This window comes from Schistocerca serialis, chromosome 5 (genome assembly GCF_023864345.2).
Source record: "Schistocerca serialis cubense isolate TAMUIC-IGC-003099 chromosome 5, iqSchSeri2.2, whole genome shotgun sequence".
Classification (NCBI taxonomy): domain Eukaryota; kingdom Metazoa; phylum Arthropoda; class Insecta; order Orthoptera; family Acrididae; genus Schistocerca; species Schistocerca serialis.
Genome location: NC_064642.1, coordinates 75,316,220 through 75,339,814, shown reverse-complemented (window position 1 = coordinate 75,339,814; position 23,595 = coordinate 75,316,220). Strand labels below are relative to the sequence as shown.

At 42.3% G+C, this 23,595-nt stretch overlaps 1 protein-coding gene across 3 annotated transcripts in view; it reads right to left on the bottom strand.

The window, feature by feature from the left end:
- The window catches only part of LOC126480743 (uncharacterized), a 1,220,032-nt gene that overhangs the window by 913,746 nt on the left and 282,691 nt on the right, over positions 1-23,595 (bottom strand). The gene's annotated exons all lie outside the window — the stretch shown is intronic.

The window sequence follows — 23,595 nt, the reverse complement described above, 5'->3', positions numbered from 1 at the left end:
ACGGCCGTCATTCCGTTTCACTGTCACTTGTGAGATGGCGACTGTGGAGCAAAAAGTTTTCTGCGTTCTTGAGTTCGCAAAAAGTGACTTGCAATTTGCGATACAGCGGTCATTTCGTACCAAAATCGGTATCCAATCACCAGCTCGCAAAAGCATTAGCCGTTGGTTTAAGCAATCTAAACAGACTGGGAGAGTGTGCAAAGGAAAAAGCACAGGCCGACCGCTTGTGTCAGAATATGATGTCCGACGGATCCAAGAAGGTTTTGTGGGCAGTCCCAGTAAGTTTACCAATACAGCCAGTCGAGAACTTGGAATACCCCAACCAACTGTATGGAAAGTTCTGACACGGCGTTTGCTGTACAAGCCCTACCGATTATAGATTTTACAGGCTCTCAACCACAATGACAATGAGAAGTGTCTCGCATTTTGTGGTTACGTGCTAGCAAAGGTGGAGGATGACGCATTTCTGCAGCGGGTAATTTTTAGCGATGAAGCCACATTCCATCTTACTGGAAAAGTCAACAGGCACAATATTCGCATATGGGGTTTGGAAAATCCACATTCAGCATTGCAACACGAAAGAGACTCACCACAGATCAACGTAAATGATGATTTAATTGAAACCCTCAGCTGCCGACAGGTGTTGTTGATATACCTCGATGGGGACAGCCGAAAATGTGTGCCACGACCGGGACTCGAACCCGGGATCTCCTGCTTACGACACAGATGAATAGCGCGACTGCAGTGACTTATCCCTTGCACGCTTCCCGTGAGACCCACATTCCCAACTGTCCACAATCTACATACCTATCGGCAGCTGAGGGTTTTAATTAATTATCACTTATTCTAGAAAAGCTGCACGATCATCAGTGGTACCGGTTCTTTCGAGAACCGTTACTATCTTCATATATATTGTTAAAGGCTACCCAGCCACTGACCTTCGTCTGTGCGAATGCGCACAGGTTGTCCGAACTATTACGGGAATCGCCACCTTAGTGTGCGCAAGTAATGAGTGGATGGGCAAATATCTATTAGGTACATTACGTATGTAGACTGTGGACAGTTGGGAATGTGGGTCTCACGAGAAGCGTGCAAGGGATAAGTCCCTGCAGTCGCGCTATTCATCTGTGTCCTCGGTGGCTCAGATGGATACAGCGTCTGCCATGTAAGCAGGAGATCCCGGGTTCGAGTCCCGGTCGGGGCACACATTTTCAGCTGTCCCCATCGAGGTATATCAACAACACCTGTCGGCAGCTGAGAGTTTCAATTAATTATCATTTATTCTAGAGAAGCTGCCCGATCATCAACGGTATCTGTTCTTTCGACAACAGTTACTATCTTTATATATATAATTCTACTGTACGTGTGTATGTCACTGAACTCCTCCTAAACGACTGGACCGATTTGAATGATTTTTTTTTTTGTATGCTTTTGGTTGGTGCCCTGGATGGTTTAGATTCACAAATCAGCCCGCCAGATGGCGCTGCAGTCGGTTTCTAGGTTATTTATATATACTGCAACTGAACGGCTGGATCGGTGGATGATTGGTGCCAATGAAGACAATAATATTCTCCGATGCCGCCAGCTGTTTCATAAATATATCGTCGATATGTATGCGAAAATTGAAAGCGAGCGATTACGATATATCAGGTATAATCAAGCGAAACTTCCAGCTGAGGAATACATTCATTTGCGTGATGCTATTGTTGGTAACGTAGATGGAATAACTAATATCAACGACATCGGTACTTCACATATTCTTCCATCATCATATATTTGTAGCCCACGGCATACGCAAGAATATATTCAAGATGCCATGACTTTTGTGCACGCGTACGGATGACCAGATTTGTTCATTACATTTACGTGTAATCCAAAATGGGATGAAATTAAAATTGCGTTATTGCCAGGTCAAACTGCAGTAGATCGGCATGATATCATTGCAAGTTGATGAACGTGATTATACATTCCTCTGTATTTGGCAAAACACGTTGCTGGCTGTATTCTGATGAATGGCAAAAACGAGGTTTGCCACACGCGCATTTTTTGATTTGGTTGGTCGACAAAATATAGTCTGAAGAAATTGATAAAATTTTCTCAGCAGAAATTCCGGATCGGAATATCGATCAAGAACTGTATGAGACTGTTACCGCTAACATGATCCACGGTCCATGCGGTGCTATAAACATGACGGCGCCGTGCATGGGCAATGGAAAATGTACGAAACGTTTTCCAAAAAATTGTATAAGTGATACATTCACTAATATCGATGGTTATCCATTGTATCGTCGTAGAGACACTGACCATGGTGGTCAATCACATCAATTACGCATGTTAAACGGTACAACAGTTGACATTGAAAATCACTGGGTGGTTCCGTATTCATCATTGCTGCGCAAAATCTACAAAGCAATCATAAACATTGAGCTCTGCAGTTCGGTGAAGTCCATAAAATACATATGCAAATATGTCCATAAGGACAGTGATATGGCTGTATTTGCTGTTCACAATGTTAACGAAAACGATGAAATAACACGGTATCAAATGGGCCGATACATCAGCAGCAATGAAGCAGTTTGGCGTATTTTGGTTTTTCCGATACACGAAAGAGACCCTGCTGTTATACATTTGGCCGTGAACCTTGAAAATGGACAGCGTGTTTATTTCACGGAAGAGACTGCTCTACAACGTGCGTCAATTGCCGCAGAAACCACATTAACTAAGTTTTTCTAACTGTGTAACCGACCAGGTATTTCCGGTCAATTCGCAAAGACATTAATGTATACTAATGTGCCACGATATTTCACATGGAACCACGAAAGCGAGGTGTTCCGGTTGAAGGACACAACGGCATATTTATGGCAAATACATTAGGCCGATAATACACAGTCCATCCAAAGCAACGCGAATGTTTCTTCTTGCTTTTATTGTTGGTTCAAAAGGCTCTGAGCACTATGGGACTTAACAGCTGAGGTCATCAGTCCCCTAGAACTTAGAACTACTTAAACCTAACTAACCTAAGGACATCACACGCATCCATGCCCGAGGCAGGATTCGAACCTGCGACCGGTGCGGTCGCGCGGCTCCAGACTGATGCGCCTAGAACCGCAAGGCCACACTGGCCGGCGCTTTTGTTGTTAGTTAATGTTCCTGGACCGACGTCCTTCCAATACTTGCGAACAGTCAATGGCATTTTGTATGACACATATCATGATCCGTGTCGCGAATTATTTTTGCTGGAAGATGACAACCATTGGGATATTACACTTGCAGATGCAGCATTGAGTTCCTCTCCGCCGGCCGCGGTGGTCTCGCGGTTCTAGGCGCTCAGTTCGGAACCGCGGGACTGCTACGGTCGCAGGTTCGAATCCTGCCTCGGGCTTGGATGTGTGTGATGTCCTTAGGTTAGTTAGGTTTACGTAGTTCTAAGTTCTAGGGGACTGATGACCTCAGAAGTTAAGTCCCATAGTGCTCAGAGCCATTTGAACCATTTTTGAACCTCTCCTCATCAAATTCGCCAATTATTCGCCATATTATTGACGACATGTTCTCCATCTCAAGCTTCTGTCCTCTGGGACAAATATAAAGATTCCATGAGCGACGACATTCTGCATCGCATTCGAATCGCTGATCAAGATCCCAATATCGATTTTTCGCCGGAAATATATAACGAGGCGCTAATAAAGATTAAAGATATTTGTATTCTGATTTCGAATATGCCACTCATTCATTTTGGTATGCCCTCACGTAACCGCCCAGAAACATACATTATTAACAGCGAGATGCACCAGGTGGCACTGGAAAAACGTTTCTTATCTCACTAATACTTGCGCGCATTCGATCACAAAATCATATTGCGTTAGCAATTGCTTCATCAGGTATTGCAACCATTTTGCTTGATGGCGGACGGACTGCACATTCAGCACTCAAGTTGCAGTTGAGCATTCACACAAATCCAGATACAGTGTGCAACATAAAAAACAATCCGGTATGGCTAAAGTTTTGCAAAAATGCAAAATTGTTATTTGAGGTGAATGCACTATGGCTCACAAGCATTCACTTGAAGCTCTCGATAGAATAATGAAAGATCTAAATAATAACACCAGGCTTTTCGATGGTGCCTTACTGCTGCTGTCCGGTAATTTCAGACAGACTTTGCTAGTCATTTCACGTGCTACATATGCGGATGAAATTAACGCATGTATAAAACAATCTTATCTATGGCGAAATGTCAGTACATTACGTCTTAACACAAATATACGTGTCCAACTGCAAAACGATCCATTGGCACTATCTTTCTCCGAGCAATTGCTCAACATTGGAAATGGAACAATACCATTGCATGGAGACACACAATGCATCAAATTACCAGACAATTTCTGCAACATGGTAAAGCATCTTTCCAGATTTTCAAGCTAATTATATTAGTCACAAGTTTCTTCATGAACTAGCTATTTTAGCCGCAAAAATAATCAATGTTGACGCTATTAACCTCAAAATACAACAGTCATTGCCCGGCAATAAGATATTGTTCAAATCGATCGACACTGTTACCGATCCTGACGAAGCAGTCAACTATCCTGTTGAATTTTTGAATTCGATGGATTTACCAGGAATGCCACCACGTAACTTGCGATTAAAAATTGGATCACCTATGATTTTGCTTCGGAATTTAAATGCACCTAAGCTACGCAACGGTACAAGATTAGTCATAAAAAATTATGGGGAATGTTCTTGAAGCTGCAATTTTGAACGGCAGATTTGAAGGAGAAGTTATTCTCCTGTCACGAATCCCAATGATCCCTTCACTCACCCGTTCCATTCAGACGTCTGCAATTTCCAATTCGCTTGGTATTTGCCATTAAAAGTCACAAGGTCAAACAATGTAGATTTATGGGTTGGTTGTAAAAAATCAGGTCTTTTCACATGGGCAATTATATGTGGCGTGTTCTCGCGTTGGAAAACCGTCAAGTTTATTCATTTATTCTCCTCAGGAATTGACTAAAAATATTGTTAATCAACTCACATTAAGATAAAATTAAACAAACATTATTTATTATAACGAATTGTTTTTAGAAAAACTGAGGTTATTTCAAAATGAAGAATAATGAAATTATTATATTATTTGTCATTCATTTCATACTTTGTTCAATATCCTAATCGCTTGAAATATCATGCAGGACAACGTCTGTCGGGTCCGCTAGTCTTCATATATAAAGATCAACGTGTTCTGTGCCGTATCACGCACAAAGGTTTATGGACCATTTTTTTTGCGGAAAGAACTGTAACGGGAATCACGTACCTGGACATGTTGGAACAATGGCTGTTCGCTCAAGTTATGGAAGGCTCCAAGGCTTTCATTTTCCAACAGGATGAAGCTCCGCCCCATTGGCACCGTGATGTGGGGCTTTTTGAGTGACTCTCTTCCTCAGCGCTGGATCAGTCGCAGGGGACTTAAGGACCTGGCTCTGCACTTCTGGCCACCGAGATCTCCTGATCTCACACCCTGCGACTATTTCTTATGCGGTTATGTGAAGGAAGCTGTTTACGTCCCGTCTCCACCAACCACTCTGAACAATCTACGGAACTGTATCACTGCTGCCGTGCACTCAGTAACAGCAGATACGCTCCCGCGTCTGTGGGCCAAGTTTGGCTGCCGTATCGATGTTTGCCGTGCAGCCAACGGAGGGCACATTGAACAGGAGGGCACATTGAAGAACATATATCACATTTCTAATTATTAAATAATTATCAAAAACTATTTAATTACACATTATTACAAGTTATTAAATTCATTGAATTGATATAAAACATTATGAAAAAAACTTTTAAACTTCCTCTTTTCGTTCGTATAAAGCTTGCTCATTTTGTATTTGTATTTGAATAAATAAATACGAAGTTCTGAAAATGGGTCCATCATTTACAATAATCCTGTATGTGAATGCCCCCAGGAGTAACAGGACTGATAATATTGGCCGATTCATATTACAGTGCGGAATGCTACAAAAGTAAGGAAAAAAAAAAGAAACACACAAAGCGATAGGCAAGTGTTTACGGAGGAGGCATGGTTTGGAATGTAACTTGTTCCTGGAACAGTCATTAGCATCCAGACTCACTCGATGAAGAGAGATACTGGAGTGTTACTACACTACAGTTCCGGTCCGACTATCAAGATTTAGGTTTTCCATGGATCCTTGAAATCTCAACGGGAATACGGTAGAATTATTCACGAAGTACAAAACTGACGGCTTCCTTCTCACTCTAACACTACAACTGTGATGGTGGCCTCTTTTAATAATAGTTGCGCTGACGAGAATAAACTGTTCTGAACAGCTTCTGGTAACACCGAGCGGATGATTAAGTAACTTGAGGAATTTTGGTGTGATTCATCTTCATGGATGGAGCTTTAGGAGCGTTTAGCAATATTCCATTAACACACTGTTATTGGGATAACCATTTAGCTTTTTTGCTGAATGTATTTAATGCAGATGATCGAGTCGGAAGTTAAACAATTTCATGTTCACGTCATAAGTATATTTCACGTCTGAAGATAAACTTATAGAATACTGAAATCGCTCATGCGAATTAAGTTCTTTGCCATCAATATGGATTGTCCAAATACAGTACATTAATTTCAAGAAATTTTCCTTGTTGTTTTATATGCACTGTGAACAAAATCTTAGGATTCTGGAAGTTACTGAAGTACTATCATGCATCCGAGACGAGTCGTCAAAATACTTCCAGAACCACGCACCTCACAACAAAACAGCAAAGAGCAAATTCTCATGAAGTAGGGGGACCGACATGATGGTACCATACACTTTCTACTGGATAGCGCTGTTCTCGGAGAAACAGAAACTCCGTTGTTTGAATGAAAACCGCTTTCCTCCACAGCATATTACTGTTCTACAAGAAAAAATGACTAATGTTGAACTGAAAAATTTCTCATTCCATTATGCTTATATACAGGGGGTGAATCCGTGAAGCTGTTACGAACTTTCAGCGATAATGAAGAATGTATCAGTTTGAAGTAAGAGACACTGCTCTGAAAATGACCTTAAGAGCTATGAGCACTTGTTCATCTTCGCTACTGTGATCCCCGTCTCTTCTTCTGAACAAATGCTCGCAGCTCTTAAGTTACGCCTTTTAGAGTCCATATCTGCTGGACATTTTTTCTTGTTTTGATCAATAGTCCCAGATCTGAAAGTTGACTACCCTACAGTCTTAGCAATAACGGTACGGTGCATGTACTCCACTGTCAGAGGAATCGGAACGATTTTCGCTTGTAACTCGGTTGTTTCTGGACCTGTGTCTCTTATCTCAAATTGATACATTTACCCTTCTTTATCATCCCTGAAAGTGTATCTCCTCATAACAGAATCACTATATACCATCTCTTGCAAGACTTTGAGAATTACTCAAATAGAATTACTCCAGAGCATATTAGAAACAGTGAACTTCAATCTCAATACATATACTGGTACCACTTATAAAGGAGTCCTGACAATTCGATACTACTTCGAGATGGGTTCATTAATCAGCCATAAAACACAAACTAGTTTAGTAGATTGCACTGTTACAAAGCACAATCCCCTCTGCTTGGTTGTAGGTTCAAGAAGTTCCAACGTCACAGTCGAACATGGGAAGCATTATCAGAATATAATTCATAACATGACTGTGTCACATTCTTTCTCGAAACGGACCTCCCCGTACGAATTCCATATTTTTGGATACCTAAAGAAAGACATTCGTGAATTTGCTTCGAACAAAAAAGTGCACGTCTCGGCACAATCACATGATTCCATGAAGGCACTGAATGCCTTGTCTCACAATGGTATAAATGTACGAGGGCCGTTCAATAAGCAAAGCGACATTTTTTTCTCGCCCGATTTCGGCTGAAAAAATGGGGAATTCGGTTGTGAGGCAGTATCATGACAATAACATAGTTGGCGGCGCTACAAGTAACCTTCAAAATAGCGTCTAACGGAGGTGCGTTCCGAGCAGGGAGCTACCACAGAGTTTCTTTTGGCGGAAAACCAGAGCATGGCAGACATTGACAGGCGCTTGCAGAATGTCTATGGAGACTTGGCAGTGAATAAAAGCACGGTGACTTGTTGGGCGAGGTGTCTGTCACCATCGTAACAAGGTCGCGCAAACCTGTCCGATCTCCTACGTGAACAAAAGCAAACTTCTTTCAAAAAAAAGTGTTGCATTACTTACTGAACGCCCCTCGTATTAATAGTTATTACGATTATTGTCAAAATAACAAACAGTTTACTCACTCTTTTCCATCTGCCTCACTTTCATTTGACCATCCCTTATGTGCTGACTGTTGTTCGATCATGAGCAGGTAATACGTGTAATCCAGTAATATACGGACGACCGTCAGCAGTCACAATTCTTTCATGTCTTGCTTGTTTTATCTTATAAATAAAGCTACTCGGAACTGTAGAATTCGCACCTATCTGTAAGAGCCTTAAGCTGCCAACGCCATCCGCAGGCGTGCAATGTCAACGGATTTCACTCCTACAGAAAAGATTTGGATTGTACCACGAAGCCGTCTTGTTCGTCACGGCCCCTATTACCAAGTCGGCTAAGTTGCGTACGAGTTCTCCACATGGAAGTTTCGAAGATTCATCTATTGTCAGTGCATTTTAAACACTGACATGTATGGAAAACCATAGCACTCGCATGATGAATTCTGGAATTACAGCTAATGAAGCAACCAAATTATGCTGCTTAAACCATGCGCGGTGCCGACTGAAGTAGACACTTTGTGTGCCACCAGTGAGTAGAGAGGACGATACTGCCGACATTACAGACACTACTAACTCCGAGTGTTATAACATCGGGACCTAGCGCACTGCTCTCTCCTCTTCCATTTTTTTCATACTTAGAGGATTTGAAGCTAAGTAGCCAGACAATTTTCTACGCGAGTTCAACGCAATTCTCGCAAAAATTCGAAAAAAAGTACAAAAGGTTCTCGCCTGCAGCAACGTCTATTACAACATTTGTTAACAAATACGTTAATTAATAAACAGTAAACCAGTTTTTAAATGAAAAGCACTTGATTTCCTTTTTAAGTACCTACTTGACTTAAAATAAATTAAAATTTGATGTAGATCAGCGAAATGCTTTGACACATGAATAAATTATACACATCAATAATACTACTCATTCTCTAGAAATGGAAAAGTATTTTCTTTTCTTTTAGATGTTTCGAATCTTTTTTACAGAATTTTAATTTATTGTGAATACCTTGTGTTCAAGTGAATAGTAATTAAACACAGAAATACGTCATTTTTATTAAAATTATGATTTAATACAATTAAAATTTCATTTAGATAGTAAAAACACAGTTCTAATATAAATGAAAAACCACAATAGAAGTGTAAAACCAGAGGAAAAATGCTCTTATCGGTGCACAAAATGGCGAATATGCTCCTGGTTAAATAGAAGACTGACTGAAAAGTGGGATAGCAGGTGCCTTATTCTATCTTCCTCAGCATCTTCAAAAATTATCCCAAAAATTTTGGGATCCGAACGCATTGGCGCTCTTTTTAACATGAAATCACCTCTCACTCCAACAAACACCTCCAACTGCAAATCGTTCACACGCACTAGTCCGTCGCTGTAAGTCGCTCATGCCCATACTCTCCCACTTGGCCGTTATCAATAACTCGTTTGGCCCAACCAATTCTCATGATCTCTCTGTCACTGTCTCCTGTCTCACAGCCATAATCCCCTTCGTTCTGTCTTGCTACTTCTTCTGTCTCCTCTCACTGTCACTATCTCCCTCTTGCTATTATTACTTCTTTCCTTCCTTCCACTGCGGCTCTCTCTTTCTCTCTCTTCCTCATGGTCATTACCACTGGCTCTCACCCATTTGCTACTTTACTTTCACTTTATTCCTCTCCCGCTGGTACTGTCTCCTTCACTCGTTTCCTAGGGCTATTCTGTCACTGTCAACTATGTTGCACTGTCGCTGTGTCCCTCTCTCATACGGCCATTGTCTCCTTCGCCCTTTCTATACCACAACCACTGCCTAATATTTTCCAGTATTTATTACTTTTCAGTCTCTTTCCCAATGCCATTGCCTCCCTCTCTCTTAACATAAAAAAGCGCGAATGTGTTCGCAGGCCAAAACTTACGGGAAAATTTTTAATGGCGCTGAGGAAGGTACAATGAGCCAACTGGCACTCCCGTTTTCAGTCAATCTTTTAAATACACACGAATATATTCGCATTGTTTTGCGCTTCGATGGGATCATTTTTCCGCTCGTTCCCTCCTTTTTCCTGCTAGTGCAGGGCATGTCACCCATATGAAAAGAACTTAATGGATCAGTAAAATCTTAATTGTTTATTACGTGAAATTGAAATAATACGAAACTAATTTTACACCTCAGACCGGAGTTTACGTGTACAAAAAATGGTTCAAATGGCTCTGAGCACTATGGGACTTAACATCTTAGGTCATCAGTCCCCTAGAACTTAGAACTACTTAAACCTAACTAACCTAAGGACAGCACACACATCCATGCGCGAGGAAGGATTCGAACCTGCGACCGTAGCGGTCGCGCGGTTCCAGACTGTAGCTCCTTGAACCGCTCGGCCACCCCGGCCGGCTTACGTGTACAAAAATTTTGTAGTGCTGCAGTGCTAGTACATAGGGTCCATAGAACACGTCTGATGATGACGGAGACAGTTTACAGCATATTTCTCCATGCACAGTCACTTTATAAAATATATTTCCGTCTGCACCTGATTTTACGTGTACAGGTAGGGTAGATCTGAGCCTCTGTATCTCGGTAAAGGATTATTATTATTATTATTATTATTATTATTATTATTATTACTACCTGCTATTTTCTTTTAGTCTGTTATCTACATAAAACAACAGACCGAATGTTGCAAATGAATTGGCATGAATATAACACATTATATTTTAACATAATTTCAAATGTGTTGGTAATAACTAAGCATTATGCTGTTTAACGGGAAAAAATTCAAATAGAATATCTACATAAAAGGAATAATAATAATAATAATAGTAATAATAATAATAATAATAATAACAAATGGAGTCTACATATTACCATTTGACCATCTGGCGCACAGATATCAGTTCATCCGGAATCCAGAAGGCACAAGCTATTAGTCTGTTAAACTGTGCAGAATTGGTTGATCATAAATTTTGTAATTTATAAATCTGGACTAAATTACTATACTCTCATTTGTCTGGATGGTTATGCATAAAAATGTCAAGAAACTTTTCAAGGTTGTTCGAGATCGCAACCTTAGGAATATATAGTAAACATTTCAGCCACTTACTTTGCATAGCCATCTTAGAATCCCCTGCTTGGATTTGGTATCCAAAAACTATGTTCTGGAGCGTTTCTCGATAACGGATAAAGATTTTTGAAAACGGGAATACGGTGTTTTTGATAAATGCGTAGAGAATATACTGTAAAAATTTGAGAAGTTTGCTGCTGTTAGTTATTTAGATATCGGCTGCTGACGGCGAAAAATCATGACAAACGCATTTTTCCGATTTTCTCTCGGAACCACCAATGGTGAGCCACCTGAAGATTACTGGCAGATCCCCAGTAGAAACATCGTGTGATGAATTAAACGACGACCGGCAGCAAGCCCGAAATATGTTTGAACATTTAGTTCGCCCGTAAAATTTTAAAAATTAACAGCATCATCCGATTTTCTCCATTTGCCTAACCTGGAGGAAGTGTGTAATAAGATTTCTGCGCCATGCAGTCAGCTGTCGGCAGCTTATCATTTACCTCTAAATGTCTGGTAGCAATTCAAAAGCGCTCGGGCATCTTCCGAACTTCAAAGGCGATTTTTTTCGCGTTTTTGTGAGAATTACTTTTTACTATGTTTGTAAACTGATGCCTGCTCACTGAGCTTCGAATTGTGTAAGAACGAACGAAATGGAACAAGGTCAGTCCCAAGCACGACTACGAAGTAGAATGCACCTTGATATCCTTATGCTGAAGTGCTTGATCCTGTCTAAGCGTGAAAGGAATGTTACACATACTGAACTGTTACTTACCTTGCTGTTACAGAGTGTGGTTAGGCCGCACAAACGGTCGCTAATTAACTCCGGATTAGTTAGTGTCACACACTGCTGTATTCGACGAGCGTAATACTAAAGTCATGTGATCGGATCTCCTTGTTCATTTCGAGTGCTGAATATTTCATACAGGGAGATGACGTAAATTCAATATTCAGACTACGTCAGACTATCTATCTTCTACCGAGCTTACAAGTCCTTCATTCTTACACTTGAGAGATATTTTGGTTGACACTCCATGCGGTATGTGACAACAAATGTGACCGTTGAGTGTCACGGTAGGGATCAGGTCAACGTAATATTTAGCAGATGATTTAAGTGCTGACGAAAGGCAAGGCAAGCAACGCTCTTGTAAAATACACTTCTCGACACTAAACACGATAGCGTACGCGGATTGCAACAGCTTACTTTCCGTATCCTGAAAACGACTAATAAACTGCAGTTCTGCTTGACGGACAGTTTTAATGTCTCTAACAACCTCCGTAACATTTACAAGCTCCAAGAAAAACAAAGGAAGTCTGCGTGTGATGGTAAAAAGGACTCCGGGAATTCAGGCACAGTACGTAAAAAAATTGGCTCCATAAATGCAACAAGATTACTTGCATTGCTGGAGGTTCTCCTCGTACGTGATCTATCGATGCTTCAAGGCAAGAAAAAGCTGAGTGCAGGCGACAGTGAAGAACATCCTGCCAGGCGGGTTGAGACGTGGCGTGGCTCACGCGGCTACAACGTGACTCAAACTGCCACTGAAATGTATGCATATCCAACAGATACGCACCAGGTCGATGCTGTCAATCTCACACGTCCCGGAACGTGTTCCTTGGACTTACAGAACAGATGCTGGCGTCCGTGGTTACTGTGCGCCAGCCTAATACACTGGAAGACATTCAGCAGCACTATTATTACAACGGAAAAGAACATGCCGAGAGAACTTGTAAACAATAGTGTGAAGTGGAAACGCAGGACTCCCTGCCGCCGTTGGATAAGCAGCTGAGCAGCAAGTCGTATACTCCTAGCTCACTCATTTGTTACATAGTTTAATTCTTAATTTCTTTGCGTGTTTTTGGTACTTGCATTGTTTAGTTCATAAATTTCGGGCGTATTATAGTATTTGAGAGTGTAGCATCGTGTTTTAGTATCTGAATAGTGTAATTTCGCTTAGTCTCCTTCCGCCGCCGAGCAGTGTCAGCAGTGCGCAAGTAGCAGCATTACTGCATTTACTAGGCAATCTTGTATTTTAATAACCGTTTAAATTTTGTCGATTTGTTTGCGCTCTCTGTAGATTAGTTCAGACGTTCTTAGCAAAACAGTTTTTAGCATGGATAGGAACTGCAACTGCTGTGTTCGGATGCAGGCTGAGTTGGCATCCCTTCGCTCCCAGCTTCAGGCAGTGTTGGCTTCGGTCACACAGCTTGAGGCTGTTGCCAATGGGCATCACTGTGGGGGTCGGGATGGGGGTTTGTCGGGGACGGCCAGCTCGTCCCACGCATCCCCTGATCGGACTACGACTGTGGTTGCCCGGGATACTGCCCGCATTGAGGCTGATCCCTCACCTGTGGTAGAGTGGGAGGTCGTTTCAAGGTGTGGCAGGGGGCGAAAGACATTCCGGAGGGCTGAACGGAAAGCCTCTCCAGTTTGTCTGACGAACCGGTTTCAGGCTCTGTCTCAGGCTGATACTGATCTTCGGCCTGACATGGCTGCTTGTCCTGTTCCAGAGGTTGCCCCTCAGTCTGCAAGATCCGGGCAGTCGCAGAGGGTGGGCTTACTGGTAGTTGGGAGCTCCAACGTCAGGCGCGTAATGGGGCCCCTTAGGGAAATGGCAGCAAGAGAGGGGAAGAAAACCAATGTGCACTCCGTGTGCATACCGGGGGGAGTCATTCCAGATGTGGAAAGGGTCCTTCCGGATGCCATGAAGGGTACAGGGTGCACCCATCTGCAGGTGGTCGCTCATGTCGGCACCAATGATGTGTGTCGCTATGGATCGGAGGAAATCCTCTCTGGCTTCCGGCGGCTATCTGATTTGGTGAAGACTGCCAGTCTCGCTAGCGGGATGAAAGCAGAGCTCACCATCTGCAGCATCGTCGACAGGACTGACTGCGGACCTTTGGTACAGAGCCGAGTGGAGGGTCTGAATCAGAGGCTGAGACGGTTCTGCGACCGTGTGGGCTGCAGATTCCTCGACTTGCGCCATAGGGTGGTGGGGTTTCGGGTTCCGCTGGATAGGTCAGGAGTCCACTACACGCAACAAGCGGCTACACGGGTAGCAGGGGTTGTGTGGCGTGGGCTGGGCGGTTTTTTAGGTTAGATGGCCTTGGGCAAGTACAGAAAGGGCAACAGCCTCAACGGGTGCGGGGCAAAGTCAGGACATGCGGGGACCGAGCAGCAATCGGTATCGTAATTGTCAACTGTCGAAGCTGCGTTGGTAAAGTACCGGAACTTCAAGCGCTGATAGAAGGCACCGAAGCTGAGATCGTTATAGGTACAGAAAGCTGGCTTAAGCCAGAGATAGATTCTGCCGAAATTTTTACAAAGGTACAGACGGTGTTTAGAAAGGATAGATTGCATGCAACCGGTGGTGGAGTGTTCATCGCTGTTAGTAGTAGTTTATCCTGTAGTGAAGTAGAAGTGGATAGTTCCTGTGAATTATTATGGGTGGAGGTTACACTAAACAACCGAACTAGGTTAATAATTGGCTCCTTTTACCGACCTCCCGACTCAGCAGCATTAGTGGCAGAACAACTGAGAGAAAATTTGGATTACATTTCACATAAATTTTCTCAGCATGTTATAGTCTTAGGTGGAGATTTCAATTTACCAGATATAGACTGGGACACTCAGATGTTTAGCACGGGTGGTAGGGACAGAGCATCGAGTGACATTATACTGAGTGCACTATCCGAAAATTACCTCGAGCAATTAAACAGAGAACCGACTCGTGGAGATAACATATTGGACCTACTGATAACAAACAGACCCGAACTTTTCGAATCTGTATGTACAGAACAGGGAATCAGTGATCATAAGGCCGTTGCAGCATCCCTGAATATGGAAGTTAATAGGAATATAAAAAAAGGGAGGAAGGTTTATCTGTTTAGCAAGAGTAATAGAAGGCAGATTTCAGACTACCTAACAGATCAAAACGAAAATTTCTGTTCCGACGCTGACAATGTTGAGTGTTTATGGAAAAAGTTCAAGGCAATCGTAAAATGCGTTTTAGACAGGTACGTGCCGAGTAAAACTGTGAGGGACGGGAAAAACCCACCGTGGTACAACAACAAAGTTAGGAAACTACTGCGAAAGCAAAGAGAGCTTCACTCCAAGTTTAAACGCAGCCAAAACCTCTCAGACAAACAGAAGCTAAACGATGTCAAAGTTAGCGTAAGGAGGGCTATGCGTGAAGCGTTCATTGAATTCGAAAGTAAAATTCTATGTACCGACTTGACAGAAAATCCTAGGAAGTTCTGGTCTTACGTTAAATCAGTAAGTGGCTCGAAACAGCATATCCAGACACTACGGGATGATGATGGCATTGAAACAGAGGATGACACGCGTAAAGCTGAAATACTAAACACCTTTTTCCAAAGCTGTTTCACAGAGGAAGACCGCACTGCAGTTCCTTCTCTAAATCCTCGCACAAACGAAAAAATGGCTGACATCGAAATAAGTGTCCAAGGAATAGAAAAGCAACTGGAATCACTCAATAGAGGAAAGTCCACTGGACCTGACGGGATACCAATTCGATTCTACACAGAGTACGCGAAAGAACTTGCCCCCCTTCTAACAGCCGTGTACCGCAAGTCTCTAGAGGAACGGAGGGTTCCAAATGATTGGAAAAGAGCACAGATAGTCCCAGTCTTCAAGAAGGGTCGTCGAGCAGATGCGCAAAACTATAGACCTATATCTCTTACGTCGATCTCTTGTAGAATTTTAGAACATGTTTTTTGCTCGCGTATCATGTCATTTCTGGAAACCCAGAATCTACTATGTAGGAATCAACATGGATTCCGGAAACAGCGATCGTGTGAGACCCAACTCGCCTTATTTGTTCATGAGACCCAGAAAATATTAGATACAGGCTCCCAGGTAGATGCTATTTTTCTTGACTTCCGGAAGGCGTTCGATACAGTTCCGCACTGTCGCCTGATAAGCAAAGTAAGAGCCTACGGAATATCAGACCAGCTGTGTGGCTGGATTGAGGAGTTTTTGGCAAACAGAACACAGCATGTTGTTATCAATGGAGAGACGTCTACAGACGTTAAAGTAACCTCTGGCGTGCCACAGGGGAGTGTTATGGGACCATTGCTTTTCACAATATATATAAATGACTTAGTAGATAGTGTCGGAAGTTCCATGCGGCTTTTCGCGGATGATGCTGTAGTATACAGAGAAGTTGCTGCATTAGAAAATTGTAGCGAAATACAGGAAGATCTGCAGCGGATAGGCACTTGGTGCAGGGAGTGGCAACTGACCCTTAACATAGACAAATGTAATGTATTGCGAATACATAGAAAGAAGGATCCTTTATTGTATGATTATATGATAGCGGAACAAACACTGGTAGCAGTTACTTCAGTAAAATATCTGGGAGTATGCGTACGGAACGATTTGAAGTGGAATGATCATATAAAACTAATTGTTGGTAAGGCGGGTACCAGGTTGAGATTCATTGGGAGAGTGCTTAGAAAATGTAGTCCATCAACAAAGGAGGTGGCTTACAAAACACTAGTTCGACCTATACTTGAGTATTGCTCATCAGTGTGGGATCCGTACCAGGTCGGGTTGACGGAGGAGATAGAGAAGATCCAAAGAAGAGCGGCGCGTTTCGTCACTGGGTTATTTGGTAACCGTGATAGCGTTACGGAGATGTTTAATAAACTCAAGTGGCAGACTCTGCAAGAGAGGCGCTCTGCATCGCGGTGTAGCTTGCTCGCCAGGTTTCGAGAGGATGCGTTTCTGGATGAGGTATCGAATATATTGCTTCCCCCTACTTATACTTCCCGAGGAGATCACGAATGTAAAATTAGAGAGATTAGAGCGCGCACGGAGGCTTTCAGACAGTCGTTCTTCCCGCGAACCATACGCGACTGGAACAGGAAAGGGAGGTAATGACAGTGGCACGTAAGGTGCCCTCCGCCACACACCGTTGGGTGGCTTGCGGAGTATCAATGTAGATGTAGATGTAGATGTAGACTAAATGCAGCTCTAACCCTTAAGAGAGAAAAGTGATGAGTCCCACAGATGACTTGCATTGGAGGCTGCAAAGCTTCTTATCAGCCAACCTTAAAAAACCAATCCCTCAATGCTCAGCAATTTTGGCCACCGAAGCACGTGACTGCGTTCCTCTAACGTCTGTGCACACCTCTCTTCGCGAGTGAAACGCTTTGACAAAAAAGCACTATCTATATTTTCAAAATATTTGACTTTCCACAGGAAAAAAACTGATTACCTGCAGACTACGCGGTGTCGGTAGCTCACATAATCATCACTAATGCTAAAATCACAATTATCTCCGTATTCACATTAGTGGTGCAGTGAGTACGAATTCTGGTATATCTTCCTCCCAATACTTAGATTACCGACATCGACTGTCTGTCTGGTTAATGTGCTTTTCTGCCCCAAGATACTAGATTTCATGGAGCTCTCCATGCTAGTCTATCCTACAAGTCTCTTCATATCTGCATCAGAACTGTAAGCTACATCTATTTGAACTTTTTTACTGGTGTCCATCTATAATTTTCCTACTTTCACCAAAGAGTCCCTTCCATTTCCTAATTAACTATTCCTCGGACCCTCAGAATGTGTCCTACCAATCTTTTAGTCATACGGTTCTAGGCGCTACAGTCTGGAAGCGCGCGACTGCTACGGTCGCAGGTTCGAATCCTGCCTCGGGCATGGATGTGTGTGATGTCCTTAAGTTAGTTAGGTTTAAGTAGTTCTAAGTTCTAGGGGACTGATGACCTTAGAAGTTAAGTCCCATAGTGGTCAGAGCCATTTGATTTTTTTAGTCATATTGTGCATTAATCTTCTTTTGTCCCTAATTCGAGTCTGTATCTTTTAATTATGTTTTCTCCATAAAGCGATGCTAACTCGGTCCTACAACAACGGGACCTGCTGCTGTAGTTGAACTTAATTTAACCATACTGCGTTTAAGCTGGTACAAACATGAAAAGATCAACCTATAAATATCACAAAGCAAATAATCGACACAACAATTTAACATTACATCTCAATATCCACAGAAGTTTTCATACCTTACCTCTGCCCAATCTTCATCAGACACCAACTTTAGCTTCAAAGGAATATAAAAAACAGAACTCCGTAGACTTTCAGAAACACACACCTGAAACCGAAGTGTTAATGTAACCGCTATTAATACACTAACTTTTGTGTATGTCTCAGCGTAATTGTCGAGGGAGGGAGGGGGGGTAGACACATTCATCTGCAGATGCTATTCTTAGGCATATCTTAAGGAGTATTTCGACGTCACTGTACAATGCCAGGCCGAATAACGGCGACGGAACAGCCTCACGACATACCATTAAACGATGGTACGCAATAGAGCTAACCCCTACAAGGTTCAGTCTCTGTAATTCTTCACTTACCTTCTACCGATCAACAATAACGGTCACGTCTTTAAGGGCGTGTTGCAGGTATCCAACAAAATAAGATTCACAGTAGAAATTGGATATCAGTCTGCGGCAGCTTAAATTCTCATTCGGATCTAATGCACTTTCGCAAAAACCCGTTTATTTTAGTCTCACCTAAAATAAAGCAATCGATACATGCGTGCCACGGCATGAAAGGCGCGTGCAGCGAAAGTAATATTCCCGCGTTAGGACTTGTTACACAATGTAACAACTATACGAATTAGTTAAAAAAAATTTCGTAACATTTTTATTCGCAGTACATCTACGACTTATTTCAATACACCCCGAAATAGTTTTGAGAAATATGAGTATAAGGGAGGCTGCTATTCCAAAACATACAAAAAGTCAACAGATCGTGGCGAGTAGGTGGCCACCATATGGTCTGATTTATTTTGCGTCCAGTGGCACCATTACATTATGACGAAGCTCTATGCAGTCGACGTATACGCCACAGAGAAGGCAATGAACTCGCTACCTATCCTCCGGTCTACAATGTTCTGTGCAGATTCGTGGGTGGAAAGGCGCGATAGGGGTGTGTCACGCGAGGAACTTTCAATTTCATATATCTGGCTTCTCGATATTCGGCAAAAGAAAGAACGTAAGGAAGGGCAGGAGGAGGCAGGGATGGAGGGAGGAAAAAATATCCAGGTTTTTTTCGATTGTAAGTGCGTCTAACGATTACTATTCAAACTCCCAGCTGTGTATCATGTATTTGGCTACGTCGCTTAGTGGCGGGACGTGTTTTAGTTGACTGCTGAAGACCTTCAGTCTACAGCGAGCTTAACCGCATTTCATTTTTAATGACATGCTTGTTAGGTTCTGATGTTTCATTAGATTTCGCTCGGAGGCGACTTCCTGCAATTCGATGATCAATTCATTTCTGTACGGTGCTTTCGTTTACATTTTCGATGGAATTATGCAAACAATGGAGACTACTAACTTGAGTACATGAAAGTGTTGTTGTTGTTGTGGTCTTCAGTCCTGAGACTGGTTTGATGAAGCTCTCCATGCTACTCTATCCTGTGCAAGCTTTTTCATCTCCAAGTACCTACTGCAACCTACATACTTCTGAATCTGCTTAGTGTATTCATCTCTTGGTCTCCCTCTACGATTTTTACCCTCCACGCTGCCCTCCAATACTAAATTGGTGATCCCTTGATGCCTCAGAACATGTCCTACCAACCGATCCCATCTTCTGGTCAAGTTGTGCCACAAACTTCTCTTCTCCCCAATCCTATTCAATACTTCCTCATTAGTTATGTGATCTACCCATCTAATCTTCAGCATTCTTCTGTAGCACCACATTTCGAAAGCTTCTATTCTCTTCTTGTCCAAACTATTTATCGCCCATGTTTCACTTCCATACATGGCTACACTCCATACGAATACTTTCAGAAATGACTTCCTGACACTTAAATCAATACTGGATGTTAACAAATTTCTCTTCTTCAGAAACGCTTTCCTTGCCATTGCCAGCCTACATTTTATATCCTCTCTACTTCGACCATCATCAGTTATTTTGCTCCCCAAATAGCAAAACTCCTTTACTACTTTAAGTGCCTCATTTCCTAATCTAATTCCCTCAGCATCACCCGACTTAATTAGACTACATTCCATTATCCTTGTTTTGCTTTTGTTGATGTTCATCTTATATCCTCCTTTCCAGACACTGTCCATTCCATTCAACTGCTCTTCCAAGTCCTTTGCTGTCTCTGACAGAATTACAATGTCATCGGCGAACCTCAAAGTTTTTATTTCTTCTCCATGAATTTTAATACCTACTCCGAATTTTTCTTTTGTTTCCTTTACTGCTTGCTCAATATACAGATTGAACAACATCGGGGAGAGGCTACAACCCTGTCTTACTCCCTTCCCAACCACTGCTTCCCTTTCATGTCCCTCGACTCTTATAACTGCCATCTGGTTTCTGTATAAATTGTAAATAGCCTTTCGCTCCCTGTATTTTACCCCTGCCACCTTTAGAATTTGAAAGAGAGTATTCCAGTCAACATTGTCAAAAGCCTTCTCTAAGTCCACAAATGCCAGAAACGTAGGCTTGCCTTTCCTCAATCTTTCTTCTAAGATAAGTCGTAAGGTCAGTATTGCCTCACGTGTTCCAATATTTCTACGGAATCCAAACTGATCTTCCCCGAGGTTGGCTTCTACTAGTTTTTCCATTCGTCTGTAAAGAATTCGTGTTAGTATTTTGCAGCTGTGACTTATTAAACTGATAGTTCGGTAATTTTCACATCTGTCAACACCTGCTTTCTTTGGGATTTGAATTATTATATTTTTCTTGAAGTCTGAGGGTATTTCGCCTGTTCCATACATCTTGCTCACCAGATGGTAGAGTTTTGTCAGGACTGGCTCTCCCACGGCCGTCAGTAGTTCCAATGGAATATTGTCTACTCCGGGGGCCTTGTTTCGACTCAGGTCTTCCAGTGCTCTGTCAAACTCTTCACGCAGTATCGTATCTCCCATTTCATCTTCATCTACATCCTCTTCCATTTCCATAATATTGTCCTCAAGTACATCGCCCTTGTATAGACCCTCTATATACTCTTTCCACCTTTCTGCTTTCCCTTCTTTGCTTAGAACTGGGTTTCCATCTGAGCTCTTGATATTCATACAAGTCGTTCTCTTATCTCCAAAGGTCTCTTTAATTTTCCTGCAGGCGGTATCTATCTTACCCCTAGTGAGATAGGCTTCTACATCCTTACATTTGTCCTCTAGCCATCCCTGCTTAGCCATTTTGCACTTCCTGTCGATCTCATTTTTGAGACGTTTGTATTCCTTTTTGCCTGTTTCACTTACTGCATTTTTATATTTTCTCCTTTCATCAATTAAATTCAATATTTCTTCTGTTACCCAAGGATTTCTACTAGCCCTCGTCTTTTTACCTACTTGATCCTCTGCTGCCTTCACTACTTTATCCCTCAAAGCTACCCATTCTTCTTCTACTGTATTTATTTCCCCAATTCCTGTCAATTGCTCCCTTATGCTCTCCCTGAATCTCTGTACAACCTCTGGTTCTTTTAGTTTATCCAGGTCCCATCTCCTTAAATTCCCACCTTTTTGCAGTTTCTTCAGTTTTAATCTACAGGTCATAACCAATAGATTGTGATCAGAGTCCACATCTGCCCCTGGAAATGTCTTACAATTTAAAACCTGGTTCCTAAATCTCTGTCTACCATTATATAATCAATCTGATACCTTTTATTATCTCCAGGGTTCTTTCATGTATACAACCTTCTTTCATGATTCTTAAACCAAGTGTTAGTTATGATTATGTTGTGCTCTGTGCAAAATTCTACCAGGCGGCTTCCTCTTTCATTTCTGTCCCCCAATCCATATTCACCTACTATGTTTCCTTCTCTCCCTTTTCCTACACTCGAATTCCAGTCACCCATGACTATTAAATTTTCGTCTCCCTTCACAATCTGAATAATTTCTTTTATTTCATCATACATTTCTTCAATTTCTTCGTCATCTGCAGAGCTAGTTGGCATATAAACTTGTACTACTGTAGTAGGTGTGGGCTTCGTATCAATCTTGGCCACAATAATGCGTTCACTATGCTGTTTGTAGTAGCTTACCCGCATTCCTATTTTCCTATTCATTATTAAACCTACTCCTGCATTACCCCTATTTGATTTTGTGTTTATAACCCTGTAGTCACCTGACCAGAAGTCTTTTTCCTCCTGCCACTGAACTTCACTAATTCCCACTACATCTAACTTTAACCTATCCATTTCCCTTTTTAAATTTTCTAACCTACCTGCCCGATTAAGGGATCTGACATTCCACGCTCCGATCCGTAGAACGCCAGTTTTCTTTCTCCTGATAACGACATCCTCTTGAGTAGTCCCCGCCCGGAGATCCGAATGGGGGACTATTTTACCTCCGGAATATTTTACCCAAGAGGACGCCATCATCATGTAATCATACAGTAAAGCTGCATGCCCTCGGGAAAAATTACGGCTGTAGTTTTCCCTTGCTTTCAGCCGTTCGCAGTACCAGCACAGCAAGGCCGTTTTGGTTATTGTTACAAGGCCAGATCAGTCAATCATCCAGACTGTTGCCCTTGCAACTACTGAAAAGGCTGCTGCCCCTCTTCAGGAACCACACGTTTGTCTGGACTCTCAACAGATACCCCTCCGTTGTGGTTGCACCTACGGCACGGCTATCTGTATCCCTGAGGCACGCAAGCCTCCCCACCAACGGCAAGGTCCATGGTTCATGGGGGGAGGTACATGAAAGTATGGGACCAATATTCTGAAATGGAAATTTACTGTTTACAGTTCATAACTGGTCGCCGAAGATGAGGGGACATTACTTGTTATAGCAACTTGCAGGCATGCATCTAATGTGTGATGCAACAGGATGTTGTGTCTGGAAAGCCGAAAGAAGGAAAGGGCAACGCGTTCTAATTGGAGTAAATTTCTATCCGTGGACAGAAACTGGGTCGCACTGGCCAATGTTCCCGTCGTAGAACTGTTCGCACAGTACAATTTGAGCAGACGCTGTTGTATCGGGTGGGAGATGATTCATCAATAAGTGTGCGTCAACTTGGCCTTGAAATGCAAACTTCAAAGAACAAACAACGAATGATTTTTAAAGTTTGTCAACGGAATACGCTGTAAAGCATGCACTGGGATTGGCGGTCCAATAGTTGCTATGTGGTTGAGTTCTTATGTCAGCTGCTTATTCCATTAAAAGCGCAAGTTCATTTACGAGCCTCTTTTGGAACACTATGTAGATTTTTGAGGAAGCCTACCGCTATTTTTAACGCATCTTGTTCTTTTGTTTTTTTGTTCGTCGGTGTAGTTTTTATCTTTCTTCCTGCTGATAAATTTATAGT